This window comes from Arachis ipaensis, chromosome B09 (genome assembly GCF_000816755.2).
Source record: "Arachis ipaensis cultivar K30076 chromosome B09, Araip1.1, whole genome shotgun sequence".
Taxonomy (NCBI): Eukaryota; Viridiplantae; Streptophyta; class Magnoliopsida; order Fabales; family Fabaceae; genus Arachis; species Arachis ipaensis.
Genome location: NC_029793.2, coordinates 88,141,914 through 88,149,018, shown reverse-complemented (window position 1 = coordinate 88,149,018; position 7,105 = coordinate 88,141,914). Strand labels below are relative to the sequence as shown.

General features: G+C 32.9%; 2 long non-coding RNA genes across 11 annotated transcripts in view; one reads left to right on the top strand and one right to left on the bottom strand.

Annotated features, from left to right (window-relative positions):
* LOC107618084 overlaps positions 1 to 3,621 on the bottom strand; it is a 6,257-nt gene extending 2,636 nt beyond the window's left edge. For 2 of the 9 annotated variants that reach the window (XR_002354781.1, XR_002354779.1), the window contains exons 1-7: positions 3,334 to 3,607; positions 3,072 to 3,186; positions 2,318 to 2,438; positions 1,278 to 1,488; positions 885 to 1,011; positions 511 to 579; positions 172 to 248 (exon numbers count right to left, since the gene is read on the bottom strand). This is a non-coding gene — a long non-coding RNA (uncharacterized LOC107618084). Of the gene's footprint in view, positions 1 to 171; positions 580 to 884; positions 1,012 to 1,277; positions 1,489 to 2,251; positions 2,439 to 3,071; positions 3,187 to 3,333 lie in introns of all 9 variants that reach the window. The other 7 variants (XR_002354780.1, XR_002354778.1, XR_002354776.1 and 4 more) reach the window with 6 other exon arrangements.
* The window catches only part of LOC107618083, a 2,343-nt gene continuing 1,014 nt past the window's right edge, over positions 5,777 to 7,105 (top strand). Inside the window, exons 1-2 of one of the 2 annotated variants that reach the window (XR_002354783.1) lie at positions 5,777 to 5,884; positions 6,119 to 6,235. This is a non-coding gene — a long non-coding RNA (uncharacterized LOC107618083). Of the gene's footprint in view, positions 6,236 to 7,105 lie in introns of both variants that reach the window. The other variant, XR_001615135.2, reaches the window with a different exon arrangement.

Below are 7,105 nucleotides of genomic sequence, written 5' to 3'. Positions count from 1 at the left end.
CTGAAAATAGAAAAAAAAAGGGGGGGGGAGGGGAGGGACCAAGTAGATCTCATTGGTTCACATAAATTACTTTTGAATAGTACATAACATGCAAAATGAACATCGTTATACTAAATTATTTTTTAGGTTCTAAGGTAATTTATATCCCAAAAAGTTTTTTTAAAGTGTTACCCTGCTTAGCTTAATGAAAATGCTTATTGACACATCTTGCTACATGTGTTTTTCTACTAGTCACGCTCATCAACAACCTATAACAAAATATAATCAGTTAAACGCAGCTATAGGTAATAACCAAAGTTTTGTTGCAGCAAGATTTGCAATATGCTGAAAAGTTCAAATAATACAAAAAAAAAAAAAACATAGCACATACTTTTATTAATCCTAATTTGTGATTTAAAGAAATTCTAATTTGTGATAAAAAATACATGAGCAACTTTGAACTTATGAAGAACAACCCCTCTTTCAATTCTACAATCAGTATCTTCATATGCTCTCTCCATTAATCCGTACCTGACCCTTCCCCATGCTTCCCATGTCCAAAGCCAATGGTTCATTTCCAACCGGTGCATCAGAATAAACCTGAATATTCATTTATCATGGTATTGGTAAGCTTATATATAGTTGTTAAAATTCAAATTCCTAATCCATATTAAAACAAAACTATTGTTATGTTGTGCCATTTCAATTAGCTAGAGAATATATCTGATAAAGTGTTTTGATGAAATCAAGTTTTAGTGGGTTCAATTTGAAAATTTATACACCCTATATAAAAACAACTATCACTAGATATAATAGTATATGATGGTACATACATGCACCAAAAATAAGATTACTGAGAATGCCAAAGAGCACTTATAACATAAGCAAAAAGAAGGGAACTTTACCAAGTTGGAGCATAATGAATGCCATGAGTGATATTCTCATATGTTGATATGCAGTTCTTAGTTGCTGGATACAAAGCTAATGATGAAGGATTTTTCTGCTCTCTAAGATAATGGAGATTTTGTTTCACTGCACAAAAAGACCCACCTCAATTCTCATCACTCAAACATGCAATAATGGAAAATATGAAATCTTATTAAGATATTCCAAATCTAGATTAAAATAATGCTATAAAAAATAAAAACTTTCAATGGTGATATAAGAAAACAGGAAAAAAAAGGCTAAACCACAATCTTTAAATTTTCGAAAGAATCTACAAATAGATCAAAGTATTGTTTGGAGGGAAAAGCCTCAGAACCAAAGCTGTAGGTCTGTAACAAATTAGTTAAGAGTACCACAAAAAAAGAGCAAATTCCAATGTGCTCATCTGTGATATCCGTTGAAGACGTCAGATATCTAGCGGTCCTTATTACTCCCTTGCCACTCAAGGCTACCAATGTTTCTGCCCTGGAAAAAATGAACCTGACTTTCTATTAAATGAAGATGAAAGTGAATGATTCTTGGTCAATGATTCCTGGCCATAACCTTTGTCTTTGGTGCGACTACCTGCAAATGCATATTATCAAACGACCATAAGCACAATGTACATATTAGTATATCTAAATACCTAAACTTCCAAGTTACCATTTGATAGTTCATGTCTTCAGGGCTAAATTCAGTTTAATTTACAATGATTCAACTTCAGAATAGTAGTAATACTACTTAGCATAATCAAGCAATAAAACTCAAAACACTTCCAAAGAGCATAAAAGTTTTTCAGAAAACCAAAAGTACAATAAATAAACACTTCCATGATGAAGCAAGATAAGCAAAAAAAAAATATTTATCTAAGACAATTCAATAAAATGAGGAATGAAAAATAGTGCCGTTGGATAATTTTGAGTATTTTATTTAGAGAACCATAAAGCATTTTATCTGTGATCCTAAGTGTTAATTGTACAGAGTTATCTTTATTTTAACTATTAGATCAAATAAATATTTAGTGTTAATTGTATAGAGTTATCTTTATTTTAACTTAAAGCAACAGTATTAAGGATGATTTATTTTAACTATTTAGTGTTAATTATAGAGTTATCTTTATTTTAATCATAAAGCAACAATGTTAAGGATGATTTTTTTTAAGCAACAGTGTTATTATGAACTAAGATTCTTCTTCACACAAACAAAAGCATAATGCATCAGTAAATATGAAAGAACCTATCTCTTTAGGACTTTGAGTACTTATTTTTAAAAGTTCACATATAAGAATAGGTTAGTTTTGAAATTTACTAAAAGCTTAAATACAATAATAAAAGAAGTAAGAAAATACCTAACATTATAAATTCTCTTTCCTCAAGGATTTTTCAGTCCTTTTCAAAACTGACAACTTTCTAACCTTAGCTTTAGGTGTCAAAGCAGCAACATTCTTATTCTTCTATAAGAACATCATAACAATCCTTGTTAAGCCTCAGGAGATGCTTTTGGTGCTAAAACACTCCCTCCTCCGCTTATACTTCCTGCCAAAATTAATTATCTGATCAACTATGAGGAAAAAAAAAAGAAAAATAGAAGTAGATTAAACAAAAAAAAACATCATTTTTAACAAATAATTCAGATTCCAACATGCTAGCATATGCAAGATGAATCTGATGAAAATCTTGGAGCTGTACAGCCTTAGCAATTTTTTTTATGGTTTTTCTTGTCCTATTTTTTCTTTCTTTCTTTATGCCAGTGAACATTTCATAAGGAGAAAAGGAAAATTAGATCCATTTACCAAAGGTAAGAAACCGAAAAGAATACTCAATATATATCATAATATATAGTGATCAAATAAAAGAACATACTTCTCCTTATTAACCATCTCCGAATCATAACAACTGATTATAGTGTTTTAATAACACTTTTACTTTAGGTTCATTATCAGTTCATGATTAAAAGCTTCCTCATACAACTTCAAATAAATATTAGCACAAAATAAAAAGGAAAGTAATTACTCTGAGTAAATTTATCAAAACAAAAAATGCACACTGTGTTTCACTTGATAATAAAAGAGATTTCTACCAAAAAGTGTAATTAAGGATCCAGCAAAGATTAAAGATAACACAACTACACAGCTTAGAATTTTAAGATAACACAACTACACAACTTACGATTTTAAGAACTCAGAGGAAAATAAGAGAGATCCTGATCTCAGGCTTCAATCCCACAGAAGACGTTCATACCAGTACCACAAAAGGTCATTCTTCCCCTTGTTGTTTGTTTTTGCTAGAGAGACCAAAAATCACACAAAAATTCATTACAAACATATAATCTAAATTACAATTAGAAAAGTTGTAAACTTTTTACAACACAAACAACAATTCCAGGAAACCAAAAAGGAAAAGATAGGAAGCAAACATGAATTTTAAGTACCTCATTCCTGATTAAATCGAAACCACTCTCGTTGATCTCAGGGTCCAAATCCCCTACGTACAACAGCGTCATAATGATCACATTCACAGCACCTGCTGCCCGGCTGCGAAGGAGCAGTTGTGATGCAGTTCTGCAGTGGATGCGGGTTTGTCGGCACCCTCTTCTCCTTCTCCCTCTATCGTGTTTTCTTCTCTGCTTCGTTCCATCTCTAATGCTTCTCATTTGTTTAATTTTTGATTTTTTTAGTGAAAAATGTGAACAAACAAACATATATATGAGGATGAGAGAGAAAGAATGATTTTGGAAGTGATAAACAGCTGGAAGCCTCAAACAAAAGCTAGAACAAAATTGTTTGAATTTGAACTTCATTAAACTCCCGCCTAATATTCTTCTCTGTTACAGAAGTTTTATTTTTTAGTATTTCATCAATTTTTGTTGCATTACCACTTGTCAAACATTGAGTCTATACACTTGTCGTTGTATGAGATTCAACACTTGTCGAGCACTGATCGTGCCACTTGTCGAGTAAATAACCTGCTACTATTCTCTTATTATATATTAATAGATTAAGCACTCATTTTCTTCAGTTAAATATTTATTAAGTGATGACTTAATCATTACCTTCTACCATAAATACTCTAGTAAAATCAGGTATTCTTCAATCCCAATTTACTTAAACCTGCCTGAAATTTTTGCTGACTTAAGTATCAGAGTCCTTTGCAAGTACCCCCACCATCGTTTTCGAAGCTAATGTGAAGCTCTCTTGGATACCTTCACCACCACCTCCAACCTCATCCATTTCAGGTACACCTTGTAACATTAGCGTGATTATTAGGGACCTAGAGTTCAACCTTTAACAATAGCAGACGACTCACACCAAAATGAATGCAATGCATTTGATTCATGATCACAAAATAGCGATCATAACAATAATGATTGTGCTCTTTCTATCCCTAACAACTCTTTTAAGGATAAAGAAGACTACGAAGGCCATAAAGTGACTTCAAAAGTTCACATTCCTGAAAGGTCAAAAAATAGAAATACTGTTAAAATATTCGGAGTCTTTTGTGGCCGCCAAGGACATTTAAAATTTTTGGAGGCCAAGTTGGAGCGATGAAAAGAGTCGAAAAGACAACTCTGAAGAAAGTTACACAGCAGGAGAGAAATGCATGACAAGTTAAAAAAGCTGGAAGTTGACTTGCAAGGAAAAAGGAAGTCGAGAAGAAAGAGACCCAATCTTCTCAGGGAGCAGTGATCCATATTCCGAGGGAATCATGTGCGCAAAAGTTCTTAGAAACTTTAAAAGTTCGGACATGGATCTTTATGATGGTTAAACAAATCAATGACACCACCTCAGTAACTTTAAGAGTTGTATGTACTTAGTTGATACATCTGATGCGACTCAATGCAAGGCGTTCCCGACTACGTTAACCAAAGCTGCAATGAAGTGGTTTAATAGCCTTTCCTTCAAGTTAGTAACATACTTTGATGATTTGGCAAAGAATTTTTTTTAACTCATTTTTTCATTCAGAAAGACAAAACAAAGCACATTCTGAGTTTTCTTGGGATAAAACAAGAAGCAGGACAATATCTAAGGGCTTGCATGGAAAGATTTAACAAGACATGCTTGAAGATTTAGAGTCTACTAACACAAGCAACCATCATGAGGCTCATTAATGGCCTTAGGGATGGACCTTTCTCACAGTCAATTTCGAAGAGACATCTGACTTCCTTATACAAGGTGCAAGAAAGGGATGAAATACATAAACATAGAAGGAGATTGCTCAAATTAGGAGGCCTTACGAAGGTCGGGAGAATAACTATCAATCTAAAGACAAAGACAAAGACTAGAAGAAAAAAGAGGGAGAAAATCCTGACAGACCAAGAAGATATAATTCTTACACTTCATTAAATGTATTCTTAGTAGATGTTTATCAGGAAACAACACTTAGAAAATTTCCCTACCTCGGCTAATTAGGAACAAGAAAGGAGAAAGTCGGATGGAATACTATAGGTACCATCAGATCTATAGCCACTCCATTAATGAGTGCTGTGATATGAAAAATGTGATTAAAAAATTAGTTAGATAAGATCAGCTAGATAAATACATTATTAGTAAGACATCGGACAATAAAAGATAGCGAAAGCATGAAGATAATGAAAAATCAATAGATCCCACAAGAACCCGAGAACGACATGTCCACATCATTGGAGGAGGTAGCATTACAAAGTCATCTAAAAATAGACATCTAAAAGAAGTCTATCAAGATAGTAACGGAAAATTAGACCGTTTTCAAAACCGCCACAAAATTGATGGAATTGCGGTGGTTTTGGGCTGCAATTTGGCATCGGCTACAAAAACTGCCTAAGATAGCGGCGGTTTAGATATGAACCAGCTACAAATTAGTTTAATGAATTCACTAAAGTCGCGCTTGAGTTCCAGCGAGAGTGAGTTCTCATCTTCTCTTTCACGTGAACACGAGTGAGGAAAGGTGCAAACCACACCTCTACGAATCCTCACTGCTGTGTAGCTCCTCTCTGTCAATTCCAGGTTTTATGTCCTTCCCCTTGCTGTGTCCATCACCGATTTGCTCGTCCTTCCTCTAACACTAGTCCCGTTCTTAGGTTTTCCCAGGCTTATTTGTTCAGATTAATGTTATCAAAAAATCCCTCTTTCAATTTGGTTCATTTTTCTTTCTCCATTAATTGATTTTAATTCCATCCCCTTTTTTCTTCTTGATTTGGTTTTAGTTTACTCTTTCATTTTGTTTTTGTTCTTGTCAAGAACACATGACAAAAAAGGGTAAAGCAAAATCCAGTCCAGCAAGACGCACCGGTACCATTGTGAAGACTTGCCGCTGCAATGCACTGCACCTCCATTCTGCTGGGTCTTTCTTATCTGGTACGTGTATTCTTTGTTTCTTTCGCCTTTACTTTTTCAATTTGGGATAGAATCAACTTTCTTCAATTTGGATTCATTCTGAAGTGTTATGCATTGTTGATTGATTTGTGGAAATAGCATCATGGATTCCATATTATCAATTCCTTGTTTTGGATACTTACTTTCTTTAAATTCATTTACATGGTTAAGGGAAGAAAAAGAAAACAATACATAAAAGAAAACAAAACAGAGCCAAAAAACATAACTAAACAAGGATGGACGAAACTTGTTAAGGAAGTTAAACTAAAAAAAGTTAATTAGGTTCAAAAACCATTCTTGAGTTTTATGTGTATACAAAGTCACTGTAGGGTGTCATTGTATGCAGAATATTACTCATAATTCTGTTCATTCAGTTTCATGCAACTCTTGCTCTTATAATACTTCACGACATTAATCACAACAAAACCAAATAAAATGAATTAAAATAAGCTAATCCTAACCTATTGTAATAAACTCTAAAATAGTGTTGGAGCTAATAATTTAGTGAAAATGTCTATTATTTGTTCTTTAGTCAAACTGATAAAAGCTTCACTTATACACAAATAGTTCTCTCTCTATTATATCTTAGTGATTTCTCTCTATCATGCTATTTTATTGGAAAATTTTAACATATAAAGTTTGATATGTATATAAAAGTCATTTAATTAAAATTCCTTTAGATTGTCACTTCTTATACATTTAAGAGATGTTTAAGACTATGAAAATACAAATTGGATTATATTCTAAATGAGCTAGTTTACGAATTTCAACTTTTAATTTTATTAACAATATATATATATATATCCATTGGTCCATATATCCATTCATGCACGGACTACACAAGTATTCATT